Source organism: Canis lupus, chromosome 3 (genome assembly GCF_048164855.1).
Source record: "Canis lupus baileyi chromosome 3, mCanLup2.hap1, whole genome shotgun sequence".
In the NCBI taxonomy this organism is placed as follows: domain Eukaryota; kingdom Metazoa; phylum Chordata; class Mammalia; order Carnivora; family Canidae; genus Canis; species Canis lupus.
Genome location: NC_132840.1, coordinates 22834743 through 22852444, shown reverse-complemented (window position 1 = coordinate 22852444; position 17702 = coordinate 22834743). Strand labels below are relative to the sequence as shown.

Below are 17702 nucleotides of genomic sequence, written 5' to 3'. Positions count from 1 at the left end.
GCGGCAGCATTGGCAGCATTCAAACACTGAATGGAGTGGGTGAGGTGCGTAATCTCTGGTCTTGGTTGTTGTGGACCAGTTTGTTCTTGGGGTCCCCTAACTTCTTCAATGGCACCCGTCATTCTCCAGGTCAACTTCCTACCAAAATCGGCTCCACACATGAGCTTACAGTCAGTGCTTGGTAAGAATTTGCCATTTGCCCAAGGAATGGTCCGTCCCAGAAGCTCATGGTGATGATGGTCAGGCTCCCCCAAGCCCCCTTCGTAATGTCTCGGGAAAGTGTTTGCCTAAATGGTCAGCAGTGATGGAGGCTCATTCCTGAAGACATCTCCAACTCCAAGAAAACCTCCATTTCTTAACATTCCACTGGAATGTTCCAGACTTTGGTTCCAACTGTACCCAGGAGGAAACCCAGTGCTCAGTGTTGCCGGCCATAGGACCCCTGGGATGGCCACAGGCCTGGGAGGTGTTTCCTCTCCATTTGACAGATGAGGACCCCAAGGTGCCAACCGTGAGCTTGACGCGAAAATGTCTGGGTGGTGACTCCGTGCTCTTTCTACTAAAATCACACAGGAAGGACACCTGGGTGGCTCAGCAGTTGAGCATCTGCCTTTGGCTCCAGGGCGTGATCCTGTGGTCCCAGGATCAAGTCCAGCATCGGGCTCCCTGCATGGAGCCTGCTTCTCCCTCTGTCTATGTCAATCTCTCTCTCTCTCTTTCTGTGTCTCTCATGAATAAATAAATAAATAAATAAAAATTTAAAAAATAAATAAATAAAATAAAGTAAAATCACGGAGGATAGGTCCAGGGCCACACCCTGCCCATCTCCATCCAGACTACGGCAGAGTGGAGCCTCAGAGCAAGCTCTCGGCATGTGGGTTCTCACTGCACCCCCTGTGCTCTGGGGGCCAGGTGTGGGCTACAGGAGTGAGACCAGGCTCTGCCTGGGGGGGCCTCCAGCTGGTCCAGAGGCTACAGGGTGTGGACGATAAGAGCACCAGAGGAAGTGAGGGTCATCTGGCCTGGGGGCTTCCTGGAGGGCTTCAGAATCAAAGATGCTCAGCCTCGTCCGCCTTCCCCGCCTCCCCCTTGCATGGCCAGCTGCCCTGCCTCTCCTCCTCCGGGGCCTGCGCGCCCAAGCTCTCCCGCCGCAGCACTGGCCTCCCAGGAGGCAGGAGGTCTGCAGTGGCACCCGCGGGAGTGGGCAGCCCTAGCTCTCCCTGGTGGCGGAGGCCACAGCACTCTGGGACGTGTGTGCTAATTGGACACTTGAAGCAGGTGGATGTTATTGTTTGTGAATTCTGTCTCAATAGAGATGCTTTTCAAAGAATCTTAACCCACGAGATCTTACTCCCGGGCCCATATTAGGTGATTGCCCACCCATCCCAGCCTTCCAACCTGTCCTGTCACTCACGGCTGCACTCTCATCCCTGGCTCTGAGCTCGGCTTGTCTCTCCCCCATCAGCAGCGACTTGGCCATCACGTCTCCCACAGGAGAGAACCCCTCTCCCCACCTGGTAGCTTCATTACATACTGGGGGGGCGGTCCTGGAGGCATCAGGGCAGCAGCCATCTGGCCTTGCTGCTCAAGATGTGGTCATGAAGGGTGTCAGGAATGCAGAACCCGAGGCTCCACCTGGCACGTACTGAGTCGGAGTCTGCATCTCACCCAGGGATCCCCAGGTGCTCGGAGCCAGGGCTTGCACTGCCCCGGGGGGCAGCCAGGAGCTGCCAAGGTGCCCGGTCCGACGTGCGGCCAAGCCTGGGAAGCTCCAGACCCGTGCACAGCGAGGTTTCGCTTCACCTGGCTGTGTGTGCGGAGCCAAAGCGGCTCATGAATCCGCACTTTGTCCCCCGGTGTCAAAGCCCAGCCCGACCACCGGCAGCGGACCTCCCTTGATGCAGCGCCGGCCCTGCCCACGCGGCCCCATCTTCCCCGAGCAAGCCCCGCGGTCTCGGTGGCTATTGTTAAACTTGGCCCCGACCGCGCTGGGACTCGCTGCGATTGTCCAAACACAGAACTTCAAACAAACAAAGAGAAAATAACACTGGCTAATCCTTTGTGATAAGCCGCCTTTATCAGACCCCATTGCTCTCAGCTGGCATCGGCTGGTCAGATGGCTCTTTTACACGCAGTAAATAAACATCACCTGTTTGTGCAGGATGACACGGGGGCGGCTCCTGCTGCTGCCGTTATCGGGGAGGAAGCACTAGGTTGGGTGTGTGAGTATTTGGACGCGCACCGCCACCAGAGGACAATACCCGCGCGCTGGACGTGCCCCGCGGTAGCCGGACCGCGGCCCTGGCGGGCTTTGCCGAGCCCTGCCTGGTTATTACTTCCTGGAAGGCCACTGCTGAGAAAAGGGGACTTTCACTTTTTCCTGCCTTGGTGGCTCCCTGTCGGCGTCTAGACTTCGTGCTCACAATGGCAGGGCCTTCCGGATCCCACTCTCTCTGTTGCCAGCTTCCAAGGTCATGTATCTAAATTGGGATTTCCTGGATTCCCAGAGTCTTCGGGTTGGAAGGGCCTGGAGGGCAGCAGAGCCACCCTGTGTCTGTCTTTACAGAAGGGAGGATGGAAGCGCAGGTCAGGGCGCGCTGGACCAGAGTTATTCTAGACTGAGCTGCCCCTCTGCTCCGTGGATGAGAGCAGAAGCCTCACATCTGGGGCAGATCTGGGGGCAAAAAATTGGGCCTGATATCCGGGTACATCTTATGTGGTTTGCACAGTGGCATGGCTTTTGCCTGGACCCTGTGGTTTCTTGGAAAATCTGGCTGTGAGTCCTCCAAGATAGCGTGAAATCTAGTGTGGTCAGAGTTTCTCATGCCTGGTGGTGTATCAGTGTCCCCCCGAGGGTCTTGTGATGATGTGATTCTGGTTCACTGGGCCTGGGAGTCTCATTTCTAACCAGCCTGCAGTTGATGAGGATGTTCCTAGGGCTGGCACTTTCCGGAGGGGTCTCTGAATTCATTGTGTTGAGGCCAGAGCCATGAAAGGTGGGAAGTAGCATGCCCTCCCCACTCACTGAGCTCATGGCTCTGGCACGGGGCGACCGAGGCTCATGTTTGGGCTCCAGACAGCAGGTGGTTGGGTCACCTTGATGGTGCACTGGGAGTCTCACCCAGAGCCACAACTGCAGAGACCCACAGCCCTGTCTGTCCCCTCTCCTTGAACCCGGGCCATTTCAGCTAAATAAAAGTGGAAGGAAGGCTGTGGTCATCACAGGCCTGTCCTTTAAGAGACTCTGGCAACCTATCCTTCATACTGCTAGGAACCCGGAGTTGGCACTTAAGAGGTCCCACCACTTGCTGGAGAGGCCATACAGAGGGGCCACATGGACAGAGGGAGGTACAGCCATCCCAGCACGCCGATCCAGGGCAACCTGCCAGCTGCCACAACAAATAACCACCTGAACCCAGCCTGGCCTGTAGAATTGTGTGCAAATAAGACAGTGGCTGGGCTCAGCCATTAAGTTTTGAGGTGGTTTGTTACACAGTGACAGGTAACTGGAAGAGCAGCCATATGGTTTATCATCCAGCCAGGAGGTAAAGGGGGCACTGCTAATAATTACACCAGAACCACGGTGGCACGGGGACCACCCCAGGAAAACGAGGATGCACAGTGACCCTGAGAGGAATCACCCTGTGACCAGTGAGCACTGCCTACATGTGGGTCCCTGAGAGTCTTCTAGTTGCAAGTGGTAGAAACCAAACCTGAGCCCGGTTTAAGGCAAAACGACCACGTGTGGAAGGAGAAAGCCTCGGCTGGTCCTGCCACAGCTGTGCTTCCATCCAGCGGCGGCACACTGTGTCCTGCAGGCTCCGGCTCTCTTCATCTCTGCTTAGCTTTGTTTGGTCTCACTCTTTTTCCAGCTCTCCCCAGAAGGAGCAAGGCTATCTCCGAACAATGTCAAGCTCTGCACAAGTCCTGGACCGGAGTCTGTGGCGCTGATCGGCCACGTTGGACCACGTGCCATGAACCAATCACTCTGGCCTGGATGATGATACCCTGAGGGGCCAGACCTGAGTCATAAGAGCACTTCAGATCCATCCTTCCATTCAGAGCAGAGAGGGGATCAACCAGGAAGACCTGGCCCCTGCTCTGGAGCATGGGAACAGAGGTGGCGTGGGTGCAGAGGGCAGCTTTGCAGCATGCATGGCCCCCACGTCCTGAGTCAAGTGCGTCTGCATTTCACATTACTGCAGAGCTTCTCTGAGAACACCCAGCAGTCACCATGGATGTGGCCAGAGGCCGATAAATGATGCTGGTGAGGGTCTAACGTGCCACCACATCGGGGGCCTGGCTGGGAGACAACTCACAGTGTGGCTACTGAGAAGGGAGACTGTCGTCACTGGACGTTCACCGAATCATAAATGAAATCTGCAAGGGTAAGTAGGAGAAACAACCTTGAAAAGCAATGTCCCAGCACCTTCTAGAACAAAGTTGACCCCGGCCTGTCTCTGAGCCCAAACCTGCGAGGCAAACAGCTGGGTCCACCAGCCTCTGCAGGCATGCATGGCGAACACTAGGCTCTCCTGGGGCATAGCGTAGGGTGCAGGGGACACACACCTGAGTGCAGGCTGTCCCAGGGGCTCAGTCACAGGCCTGAGCAGGGGCTATCTGGCTGTTCAGCTTGGTTGCCAGCAGGTCCCTAGCTCCCCTCCTCATGGCTGCTGGGTTCTGAGCAAGAGTGCCCCAGCGGGTCCTCCTAGACATACTCCTTTTCTAAATCACCTGTGATCCAAGAAGTCTCAAGAGACACTTTTTAAAACTACAGTGACCTAAGTGAAAATGAAAAAAACCCACTTATCAAAATCAAAAATGGTGGGGTCCAATAAAACCAGTGGCTGCAGGAAATGTGTAGACAGAAGCCGCCTCGAGGAAGCAGAGCCCAGGTAAGGACAGGGAAAGGCAGCGTCCCATCTCCATCAGTCTATCAGCCAAAGCAGTCGCAGGGCCTGCCCACTTTCCAGGTGGAGAGAGGTAGACGCGAGCACATGATGAGCAACATGGATGTCCCTTCCCCGAGGAGCCTGTGGGATGGGTGCTGCTGCTGTGCTCTGGGAAATGCAGCCTGCCACCTCTTCCAGGAAGGCCTCCTTGTCACCCCCCTTGACAGTCCCATCTTGGTGCACAGAGGGATTCAGTTGATATCTATGAAATCCACATTTCTCAGCCTTGACTGCATAGTAATCTCATCCGGGAAGCTGTTGACAAATATCCAGTCCAGGACCCTGCCTTGGAGATTCTAATTTGAGTGGTCTGCCCTGGGGCTGGGGTATGTTATAGAGGTTTCCCAGGTGACTGTATTCACAGCAGGGCTGAAAACCTCTGTGCTGAATGAATGAATTTACATGTGACTTGTTGGAATGAAGTGTTCTGGCTAAACAGGACAAGGACAGCAATTTAGAAACTAAATATTTAGAAACTAAATATTGATAGAGCAGCACAGCAAAGAAAGTCAAACAGGAAGAGATGAGTGTAAAAGTATAAAATCCCGGAAGAAGGAGGGGTGGGGAGGTAACGAAGGAGGCACCTGCTGTAGTGGAAGGTCTCCTTGTCAGCAGGGCACATGAGCACCTTTGGCCAGGTGACCAGGTGAAAAGCAAGGAGGGAAAACCTCGTGGCCACCCTCCCTCCACCCCCTGAGGAAGGCTGTCCCAGGCTTTCCTCTTCTCCATGACACTGTCACACAGGACACTTCACAACAGACATGGGAAAATCTGTGCTCAACCACGCTTATTTTTTTTCCCTTCTACTAACTCACCAAACACATTAAAAATATTTCAAGATGCTTCAAGATTTTTTTTTCCTCAACTGACCATCTAGAACTCGGGCTACATTTCTGAATGTAAAATGTTGTGCATACAGACATATACAAGTGCACACGTGTGCACATATTCAAATAGGGTGGCAAAGTTAACATGGAGAGAAGTCTCTAGTAGCTGGCCACAGAGCTCTGCACTTAGCCCTGTCCTACTCACTATTCTTTTTTACTGCAAAAAATAAATAGATAAAATAAAACAACTACCCTAGGGGGTACCTGGGTGGCTCAGTTGGTTAAGCATCTGCCTTCAGCTCAGGTCATGATTCCAGGGTCCTGGGATCAAGTCCCATATCGGGCTCCTTATTCAGTGGAGAGTCTGCTTCTCCCTCTCCCTCTGCTCCTGCTCTCTTTCAAATAAAGAAATAAAATTTTTTTTTTAAAAAACCACACACCATAAAATCTACCATTTTATCCATTCTTAAATGCACAACACAGTGGTGGTAACCATATGCATGCTGTTGTGTAGCAGACCTACTCATTATTTTTATATATCTACTTGGCTGAAGACAAACCATTTCATTAAACTGTAGAAGTCACAAAGCTCAGAAACCGTTCTCATGAGATGCGTGAGGAAGTAATAATTCAAATGATAGTAGACAGTTATGTCCAAAGCACCTCTAAAAACCCGCAACTTAGGACCTGGCATTTAGCAGGTGTCATTATAAATGTTTATGAACTAAATTAATTGTACTAAGTTGGAATGAAGGACCCAGAGGGTTGACATTCAACAGAGATGTGTAAAATCCTCATTTAGATCTACAACCGGAAAGATCTATACTCTAAAGTCCAGCTCAGGAAACAAGGAATGTCTGGTCTTTTAAAAATCTGAAACACTTGGAGCATACAGATGAGTACAGAGAATAAAGTAACCAATCACCATATCTGTGCCCCCCAGACTTAACCAACACTAACATTTCCCTGTGTGTTTGGACATTATTTTTGTGAAAGAAAATGTTACTGATGCATTGGAGATCTTCCATGTACCTCTCCATGGTCCCATCGCCCTGTCTTTCTTGTCTAGACTTGACCACTCCCTCGATGTTGACGTCTATCATTCCTGTGCATGTATTTCTATTTGGCCACATGTGGATTCATCCAGAACACAGTATGAAGGTTGTTCTGCATATTCTTAGGCTGCATATAAATGGTTTCCTATTGTACTTTCATTCTACAAATTGCTCTACTGGTTTCGCACGATGCTTCAAGAGCCGTCTGAGGCAATCATGGAGCTCTGTCGTCTGAGTTGGCCACTCTGCAGTGCGCTCCTGAATGAAGCTCCTCCGCTGCCCGTTGATGGACGTGTGCGTGGTTGCAGAGCAGCCGTGGCGGGCCGGGTGAAGCTCCATGTGCACGAGAGCCAGCCGGGTTCTCATGGTGAGTCACCCCCTGGAATCTCTTCCATTGACAGTTGGAGGCCAGTGGTGGTTGGTTTGACCTTTGTGGGTCAATCCCTCTGGATAAACTTTGTATTATTTTTTTAGTCAGAACATGACTTGATCAAATGACAGATTTAGTTGACTCATTTCTCCCTGATTTGAACAGTCAAGTTTGTTGCTCTGCGTGATTGATTAGCTGACTAGCCCTCACCCCTAGCTATGCACTGGCATAACATGGGGAGCCTCCAACAGGTCCCAATGCCCAGCCCCCAGTGCCAGAGATCCTACCCCAGCATCACCAGGATGGGGCCCGGGTGCAGGTCCTTTCTGAAACCTCCTCGGGTGGTTCTCAAATGAGAGAGAAGCCGGGGTAGAAAAGGTTGCCCTGGGACCAGGCAGCTGCCATGGGGGGTTAGCAGTTTTTGGGCTCTGGGCTGTGTGCTGGGGGCAGGGTTTGGCTCCAATCCTCCCAAGGCCATTTGGTCTTTGTGGGGGAGGAGAAGAGTTGGCTGCTGCAGTCGTTTAGATGGATTGGGCTTCTGGTGGTGGGTCAGATGCTCCAGCCTGTGGTGGGGCTGCTGCCACTGAGACACTGGTTGAGTGGGATGGGGGAGGATGCTCACCAAGGCCCCAAGGCACTGGATGACCAAGGGACCCTTCACAAAGGCCCGATCGGGGTAGGGCATTGGCACGCCTTCAAAATGTGCATGGCAATCTCAGTTGGGTCTTTAACCCCGAGGACAGCGGGTGGGAGGCTGGAATTGCTATCCTCATTTTGCTAATGACTGAATGGGAGCCTGGAGGAAGTGAGTCCAGCAGCGTGGCCCAGTTAGCAAGCAACAGACAGGCGAGAACTCAGTTATCTGTTAGAGATCCCACGTGCTGGAATCTAAATCCAACTTTCCAGTCTGAAAACCAAAGTCAATTCTGGACTGTTCTCCCCCTGAACAGCCACCGCCACCTTCCTGTCTCCTCCCGTCTGGCTCCAGTTTCTCTCCTGGGACGGCTCTATGGTGGGGGTGAGGGAGGTAGTAAGAGAAAAAGAAACCCAAGCCTCTCTGATGGCTTCTCTTTGCAATTTCCACCCAGAGCATACCAGGAGGGAGATGAGGTTTTAGACCAGTTTTTTGTCGTTTTCATGAACGATGTCATAAAATGTCACAGACCCCCCTGCCAGGATAGCCATTGTACTTGTAATATCTGTGAATTATGGAAGTATACCTCTGTCAAAAAAAAAGCCCTTTGTGAATTTGTAGCACTTTTAATATAGAAAAACCACCATTGCAATAACACGCGCTTCAAATAATAATAATCCAAGGCACCCGGGTAGCTCAGTGGTTGAACGTCTGCCTTCAGCTCAGGACATGATCCCAGGGCCCTGGGATCGAGTCCTGCATCAGGCTCCCCACAGGGAGCCTGCTTCTCCTTGCTCTGTCTCTGCCTCTCTCTCTCTGTCTCTCATGAATAAATAAATAAAATCTTTAAAAATAATAATAATCATCCAATTCCCATGGGTTAGACAGTATCTTCTGTAAAGATGCTTTTGTTATTATTATAAGAAAACATCTGTATTTTTTAGAGGTGCATATTTAAGTATATAGGGAAGAAGTGACATGAAGCCTGGGGCACATGGTGAAGTCGTATACTATGGGACGTGGTTGGCAGGTATACAGGGCCTCATCATACTATTTGCCTGCTTACTATAGAAATTTTCATAATAAAACAATTTAAATAAAGCAAATGAATTCACAGACCCCTTGAATTCACAGACCCCTTAAAATAATTTTGTCTCTTCCTCATTCTAACATCTGTAGCCCACAGACTGGAACCAGTGGTTTTAGGTTATTAGTGAACGCCTGTCATCTAGGGTTTTGTTTTGTTTTGTTTTTAATCTCTTACGTCAAAAAGGCCCAGAGTGGTGACTGTACTGGTATTTGCTCACAAATCCCACTTTTCCCATTCCGTTCTGTGCAGACCGTGTTAACAGCCGATCCCTACCATGTGTAAGCCTCCAGGATGGGTTTAGTGAAACCAGGAGACACAGACCTTCCTCCAGGAAGCTTTCGTCATGTGGGAGACGAGTGCTGAACAAGTTAAAACAGATGGTTAATAAAATCGGTGCAAGAATCAAGAGTGTTGGAAGAAAAGGAGCAGATACTGCCTGAGAGTGCTTGACGGGGAGCCTCATCTGGCCCAGGCAGGGAGGCTTCCTGGAAGAAGGAACATTTCAGCTGAGACCTGAATGGTCAGTAGGAGCCTGTGAAGGCCAGAGACCACTGCAGAGTCTTTTTGGGGCATTCCGGAGAGCCCCAGGCCCCCCGCACCCCACTGTCTGTGGCCCAGGCTCTGGGGTGAGGAAGTCAGTGCTCAGCATAATCAGCTCCCGGAGAAAGCAGTGGGAATCCCGGCCTGCCCCTTCCACCCTCCTCTGTCAGCAGCCGGCCCTTAACAAGTGACTAATCTTTGGCATGTTTGATATGAAGTGGGACAGCAAAAATAATCACCTGTCAAGGATTCTATCTTCATAAAGACACGGTAATGATCAGGTTTCAGAGTGCACAGGCGGTGTGAACCCCGGGAGCTCACCCTTCAAACAAGGCATTGATCTTTCCTGACTGCCTGGGATGGTCCTCATCGAGCCACAGCTCATATTTCCTGGACCTTTCACCGGGAGATAAATGCAAGGAGGCCGCCAATGATAAAAAGATAGCGCTGCGCAGGCTGCGTGGTGTGGAGCCCCGCCCACCACAAGGTATTCCAGAACCTGCCAAATGGTTCATATTTCTGAGTATTTCCTAGGTGCCAGGCACCACGCTCTGCACTCTATCTGCGCTGTCGGATTTACTCCTTCGGATTCTTGGATTTGGAGATTCCTCCGTTGAAGCCTGAACTCTGGATTCCCAGCCCCAATGTCTGCTCTCCTTGCATTCTTGCCAAGTCCCGCGGGCCAGTACGGCGCTGGCCACCTCCAGGGCTGCTCTGGCCCTCCCAGCCCAGCCCGGTCGGGGACCAGGCATCGGCTCCCGCCTGGGTGCCTACCACCCTGGACCAAACCTGCACCCTCTCTCACCTGCACTGTGTGGCCTTTGTCTCCCCGCTGCCTTCCCTGCCACCGCTCTCGCCTGCTGCCATGGGCTCCCAGCCCTGCAGCCAGTGACACTGCCCACAGCGAGGGTCTCACAGCCGTCCCAGGGCCCCGCCTGTCCTTCAACTCTGCACCCTTTCCTTCTAGATTTTTCTCCATGGTCACGCTGTGAGGTTATTTCATCTGCAGCTCAGTATTTGTTTTCTTCCTTGGCTCCTATATTTCTCCTGTGTCACTCTTTGCTGGGCGCCCAGTGCTAGGCCCTGGACTGCAATCTGGAACACATGGTTGGAATCCGGCTCCAGGCCAGACCACCCGGGCTTGAATTCCAGCTCTGCCACTTTCTGGCTGTCCTCAGTGAAAGGTTCATGATACTCTACGTGGAAGACTGGCTGGCTCACCAGCATCTAATATCCGTGACCCCTGTTGTCCTAGCGCACCCCAGCATCACTCCTATAGCTTTGAAGGTGCCATGCGAGGGGGGTTCTGGCCGACGAGGGTGCGGGCAGAAAGGATGGAGCAGGAGGTCCCTGGGCTCACGGTGGGCCAGCACGGGCTGGAGCCAGGAACCCCGGGGGATCTGCAGCAGCCACACTCAGAGATGGCAAGGCTCAGGGCAAGTGGAGCCCTCCCACCCAGAGCACTAATTCCCAGGACTTGCTGGGGGTGATCTGGACCCAGAGACTTAAATCCCTCACTCCTAGATCCAGTAATTCTACTTCTAGCAGCTGAACCCAGAAACAATCTGAGACACACACAGAAGTTCGTGCAAGACTGTGGGCGATGTATCACCACAGTTGTAAGAAGAAGGTAAGGTTAGGAGTAATGTCAGCATCCAAAATGAAGGGATTTGATCATAAGTTAGGAATAATGAGCCGTTGATTTGAATTTCCCTGACCTTGTGCAGAACCTGAAGACACAACCTCCCTCCCTGTGGCTGTGAGCAGTGTGTGGTCTGCCATTCTGGGAATGTGTGCTCCTGTGTGTGTGCAGAAGATGAGGCTCCCGTGTAATTTAAAAATATATCAGTGAGGGCAGCCCGGGTGGCTCAGCGGTTTAGCGCTGCCTTCAGCCCAAGGTGTGATCCTGGAGACCTGGGATCGGGTCCCACGTCGGGCTCCCTGCATGGAGCCTGCTTCTCCCTCTGCCTGTGTCTCTGCCTCTGTGTGTGTGTGTGTATGTGTGTGTCTCATGCATAAATAAATAAAATCTAAAAAAATATATTAAAAAAATATATATATCAGTGATCACTCCTTAGCAGTGACCTTACTGGTGATTCTTATTTTCTCCATATTTGTTCTGTATTTTCCAAATTTTCTATCATAAAAAGTACATTCCTATAATTGATATAAGATAGTAAACATTACAAACTTCTCACTTCACTGAAACATGGGTCACCCTGGTTAAAATGCAGTGAATTAAACCAGTCCTCTCACCTGGTATCTCCAAAGAGCCTTGAAAAATATGATTGTGTCACCTTTTAAAATAATCCTGTAGATGCATGAGACCCATGACATGTTGGAATGACAGTACATTAGCAAATGACTAATGTCCAAGGTCCTGAGAGGAAAGTAATATTAAACACATGAGTAAATGAATGAGTTATAGTCAAGAGCTCTTGGATGCAGAGGCTCTCCTTCATGATCAGCTGTGATCCCATTCTGGGCCAGTGGGTCAGGAAGGATGCACCATGCTGTCCTCAACGTGGAAGTGATAAAAGGGTCCCTCTGAGAGGCCACTCACCCAGAGTCACCCAGCTTGTGAGTGGCATCTCCACAGGCTGCCTTTCTTGGCATCACACTCTAGAATGGAAAGTGGGATCCATAAGTATTAAGTAAAGAAAGGTGTTTCTAGCTGGAGCAGCAGGGTAGGGGAGGCCTGGGTACTGGGAAAGCTGGCATTTGCAAAAGCAAGGCTGTGAGCTCACCTACAATGGGGATGCTATGTCCTGGTCACACCTACTTAGGGTACATGCCCACAACAGCAGGCAAATGGCATGCCCTGAAGATCCAGGGGGGCTGACCAGACTCAGAGATGTCGTTCATGCTCAGCCTGATGGCCCCACTCTGAGCCCTCGTCATGCCCCCTGCCAGCACAGTGAGCCCTCCTCTCTACACGTCCACCCCTCGGCTCTGCAGCTCCCATTTGCATGGCCGTCATGTGTAGGACATTCTGCCCCCAGGATGAATCTCAGCAGGTGGCACCAGGTCACATTTATCCTGCTGTCTGTGCCAGGTGAAGTCAGCTGATTCCCCCTGGCTGACACCGTTGTGTTTACCCAGTGTCCACCTCCACCCTCCAAATTTCTTATCACTCAAAGTGCCAGTTCCCCTCCCCAGTTCTGCCAGTACTGAAATGTTACCCACCCCTTTCCCATAGATTCCTATGTTGAAGCTTCGACCTATCATGTGGTGGTCATTTTGAGAGGAGTCTTAAAGTAGGTGATCAAGGTAAATGAGGTCATAAAGGTGGGGCCCATTCTGATGAAGTTAGTGTCCACAACTTCAACCTCTCGCCAGGAGGTACCCAGCCAACACCTAGATATTGCATTTGAGGCCTTCAGAACTGTGAGAAAATAACTGTCTGTGATATTCTGTGGCATTTTGTTATGGCAGCATGAGCAGACTCATACATCTCCCAGGCCAGTGAGGGGATGTGTCATTCACTCTCGTGGGGCCAACCTGACGGGCTCTGCTCTCCCTGGATTTCAAATCAGTGTTGATTGATGCCCAGGCTAGAAACAGTTGGCGTTCACTCACTCTGACAGCAGCATCTGAGGACAGGCCACCCGCTGGGCCCTCAGGCTCTCCCGGTTCCCCACCACTCTGGGACCTCATTCTAAAACTCCCCTCAAACCCATGGGCTATCACAGAACAATCCATGAATTCCTTCTTTTCTTAAGTTAGAAATGTTTTCACTGTAGGGAAAAATCCCCAAGTAACAGAACTTTATTTTTATCCTTCCTGGTAGTAGAATATTAGTTTGAATGGCCCTTAAGATAGCAAAAACGCTTTCACTCTTAATGTATCAGGACGAGGAGAAATAGCATGGGTTCCCCAAGTGTGACTTTTCGCCTCCTTTTATCTGCCTGCCTGCCTTTGTTCATGAAGACGGGAAGAGAAATTAGAAAAAGATTCATTCTCCAACTTAGCCTGGTTCCAGCCTTGATGGCAAATGCATGGATTTTATCCAAAACTAGATGAACATGAGGGCCTCACATTTGGGAGGCAGCCTGGAATGCCATTGGAATGGGGTTGTTCTGCACTGTCCCTAGGTCGTGGGGAAATGACCATTGTTTTTATTTTGCCAAGGGCTGGTCACTTATCCTAAGGCCTAGAGGGCCAAGGGAAGTTCATTCCTCATTGCTGTTTTGCTTTGCAGTGCTAAATTAGTAATGGAACAGCTTGGTCCAAGGGTTTTCTTCCCAGAATTTAATAAAAGGCACAGGTGTGGCTGAGGGGCACTCAGCCATATGCAGCTCGGGGCAGCAAGGAGAGCTAGTTCCAAGAGTTCCTATCTACGCAGAATCAGTCTTGTTCTGATTTAAGATGAGCTCGCTGCCAAGTAGCAAAACACAAGGAACCCCTTTCTTTTACAGTTTGGATGCTTTCTTGGGCTGCTCATGTTTGTTGCTTTGAAATAAAGGTCTAGTTGAATGCTTATTCCAAAACCTTTAGCCAAATCTAAGGGAAAGAGTTGAACTTGAGAAAAGAAAAAGTGGGCACAGTTATGGCATCCATACACCCCAATTAGGATCATTGAAAGGTTGTTTCCAATGAGAAAAATAAATGAAGGAAGGGATCTGGTGTGCCAGGGAGTTTCAGGAACTACCATCATCACCACTGACATCACCACCATCATCACCACCACCATCATCATCACTAATTTTATTTGACCATTATTATGTGCCAGGCACTGTGCTAAATCCTCAACATCATTAGCACCTACCTCTTATTTTTTTTCCTTACACTCTATTCAATTTTTCTTCATGACACTTACCTCTCCTGGGCATTGCATCATAGACTTTTTTTTTTTAACTTTTATTTACTGATTCATGAAAGACAGAGAGAGGCAGAGACATAGGCAGAGGGAGAAGCAGGCTCCCTGCAGGGACCCCAATGCAGGACTTGATCCCAGGACTCCAGTATCATGACCTGAGCCAAAGGCAGACGCTCTACCACCCAGCCACCCAGGCCCCCCACATAATAGATTTGTTTGTTGATGTGTGTTTCCTTGGCCCTTTCCGGCCCAGAGTGTAAACTCCACAAGGGCTTTTGTTTTATTGGCAGTGAGATTCCCAGAACCTAGCCCAGCGCCTATAACATGGTAGGTAACCAGCAAATTGTAGTTGAATGAAAGAATAACAAGAAGGACAATACCATGAGTTGATGCTGTCACCCTGTTATCACAGAGAAGCTCATGGAAGCTGAAGAGCTTGCCCAAGTATATCAGTACAGAATAGAACTCAGAGTCAGGTGGTTAATATAAACCTCAGGCTCTTGGACCTCTAGAATAAGTTATGTTTTAATCTTTGCTTCAAGACTTTTAAACCTCTACATATCTGGTTATTTTACTAAAACAACTGAAATCCATCTCCACTCTCCAAAAGAAGAAAAAAATGTTGCCTAAGAGTGGACAACTACCCACATCTGCTTCTCTGCTTGACATAAAAACCTGAGCTGTGTTCTCCAAAGACTTAATTAATGAGTTGACAAAGTAAGAACCATTTGCCCCAAACCAAGGCAGGGATAAAAGTTGATTGACAAGGCTCTAATTAAACCCCAATTTATAATCTAACAGCCTGAGATCTTTCAGGTCATAAAAGACTTTGATCCTAGAAATTGTGCTAATCATACTTCCCCACCCCCACCTCCTCCATCTCTGTCTGGCTTCCCTAACTTCTGGATGGGTGCTGCTGCAGAGGCAGGGCTGCAGGCCTTGTTGAAAAGAAATTAGTTCCCTGCAGTGGCCGAATGAGCTGTCTTTAAAAATAACAACAGCCCAACATGGGGTCTTGAGATAGCAATCTGGCCATGGGCTCCCTCAGTGAGGACATCGTTTGCATAGTGATGCATGCCAGATGGTTCTAAGACACATTCCAGTATCTGTGATGATGGAGGAGCTGCCACTGCTTGGAGTGGGGGTGGGCTGGAGCTGGGCTGATGGGGGAAGGGGTGCTCTGCTCTTGTGGGACTCAGGGAATGACCCTCTCTAATGGTCTGTGGGGAGGGGATCCAAGTTAAACACTAGCAACAGACAATAGGTAGGAAATGATGCAGTGTGACTAGAGGAATGGGTGGTTCCCAGAAGGGTGTGGGTGTAAGGCAGCCAATGGGCAACACGCTGGGGTATCTTCTCCTTGCTCAGGTAGAGAGGTCCAGATAAATGGCTCCATATTTGGTGATTTCAGTGGCCAGGAAATTTTTTTGTAATGAGGTGGACTGACTGACGTAGGCTTACCATCTTTCATTGTGTCTATTAAGTTCTTGAAAAGCAACAAGGAAACAAACAGATGAACAGAAACAACAAATTCCTACCATTCACGCCATAATCAATTAATTTATTTTGAAAAGAACATTTTAACACACACAAAAAAGTGGGAAGAACGTCATCACAGATGAAAGATAGGCCTTCCCAAGAAAGGGTAGTAGATAATCATGAACAAATTCATACATACTTTCTTGGCCCTCATTTCTATCACTTATCCTTTGGTGAAATTTGTTATAGATCTGCTGAGCCCATGGCCTGAGGTTTGAAGGATGATTGTAAGTCCCTTTGGGCTGGGACAGTTAGGTTGAGGTGATTGCTAGCTAACATCTACTAATTGGCTTTAGTGTCTCCTTTCATTCTTAAACGGGATCCAGTTTGGACAACCAATTATGTGGTCACCCTGAGAATTTGGGGGCCTCTAATGCAGACACGGATCAAGACTTTGATTTTACTCCATGACCCTGGGGACATATTTTTAATGTTCTTTCAAAATACTTTTATTCTGTATATCAGTGAAGGAAGGGAAAATCTGGCATGCTGAGATTTGTTCTCTCTTCACCACCCCTCTCTCTAACAGCTTTGTTGAAATATCACTGACATAGAGAAACTGTATATATTTGGGGCGCCTGTGTGGCTCAATCTGTTGAGGGTCCTCTTGATTTCAGCTCAGGTCATGATCTCAGGGTTGTGAGATCAAGCCCCCCATCGGGCTCTGTACTCAGATCAGAGTCTGCTTCAGATTCTTTCTCCTTCTCCCTTCCACTCTGCCCCTCTCCTGGCTCATGCACACATGCATTCTCTCTCTCCCTCTCTCAAACATACATAAATAAATAAATAAATAAATAAATAAATAAATAAATAAATAAAATCTTTTTAAAGTGTATATATTTAAGGTGTATAACTTAATGTTTAATGTATAATGATATATGTATACATTGTGAAATTTCTTCCTTCTTCCTTTTCTTATTCTACATGATAGTCTGAAAGGTCTTTGTATAGATGAACAAGCAGCGGAAGAGAGATTAAGAAAAACATTGTGCACATAATTCTGTCCAAATTTGTCATCTGGCTTAGGAAAGAGGAAAACTCAAACTCTCCCTACTTGCCCATTAGCGTGCCAGAAATTTACTGGATACTCAGCAAATGGGGACACACCACAGACAACAGGACGTGGTCAAAATGGGATCTACCAGTCTCTTCCCAGACTGTGCTTCAGTACTTACGTGTTGCATCCTCCCTCAGAATCACCCCATGCAGCGACAGAAGAGACACCTCGCTCCAGCACCACTTTCCACGCTGTTCACGCACTGTGCACACCATGTGCTAATGTAGAAGGAAAGATGGGGAGTTTGATGCAAAGGGATGTTATCAAGATGAAAACCAAAAGAGTCAATATCAAACACGATCTTTATGTTCATGGAGTGAAAGCCAGTGTGTCACCTCTAAAAGGATCACTAACCATCCTGAGTGTTAGCTACATCAAAACATCCACAAACGCTAGGTGAGTAAGGACAAGGATGGCTGATGATAGTGATGGTGATGACAGCGTTGGTCATCTTGAGGGCCCTCGGGGCATCCCTGCCTGGGCAGTGCTATCTCCTTGCACATATGCTCCATAGACTGTCTGGGGGAGTAAAGGCAGCAGACATGTGTTGGTGCCCATTCCCTCCCCCACCTCCAAAGTGACCTACTTGATTCTAAAAGCATTGAGTTTGATGTTGGCTTTCAAGATTTCCTGGCCCAGTTCACTCCACTGACACATGAGAAAATACCTCAAGGCCAGAGAGGGGAAGCTCCAAGTGTTCGTATTCTTGCCCAAGTCTGTAGGTATTCAGCAATTTTTCTTTAACCTATAGAGAAGGTGGTCATTGGATTTGGCCAACCAAATGAGTTCCACAATGATGTATTCTTCATCCTCCTCTGC

General features: G+C 49.4%; 2 long non-coding RNA genes across 3 annotated transcripts in view; one reads left to right on the top strand and one right to left on the bottom strand.

The window, feature by feature from the left end:
• Positions 1 to 2110: 2110 nt before the first annotated feature.
• LOC140630018 (uncharacterized) lies at positions 2111 to 16590 on the top strand. Its single transcript, XR_012027826.1, has 3 exons — positions 2111 to 4388; positions 6849 to 7201; positions 9178 to 16590. It is a non-coding gene; the product is annotated as an uncharacterized lncRNA (long non-coding RNA).
• The window catches only part of LOC140630017 (uncharacterized), a 15477-nt gene continuing 9067 nt past the window's right edge, over positions 11293 to 17702 (bottom strand). The window contains exons 3-5 of one of the 2 annotated variants that reach the window (XR_012027825.1): positions 17551 to 17628; positions 17002 to 17101; positions 11293 to 12090 (exon numbers count right to left, since the gene is read on the bottom strand). This is a non-coding gene — a long non-coding RNA (uncharacterized lncRNA). Of the gene's footprint in view, positions 12091 to 17001; positions 17102 to 17469; positions 17629 to 17702 lie in introns of both variants that reach the window. The other variant, XR_012027824.1, reaches the window with a different exon arrangement.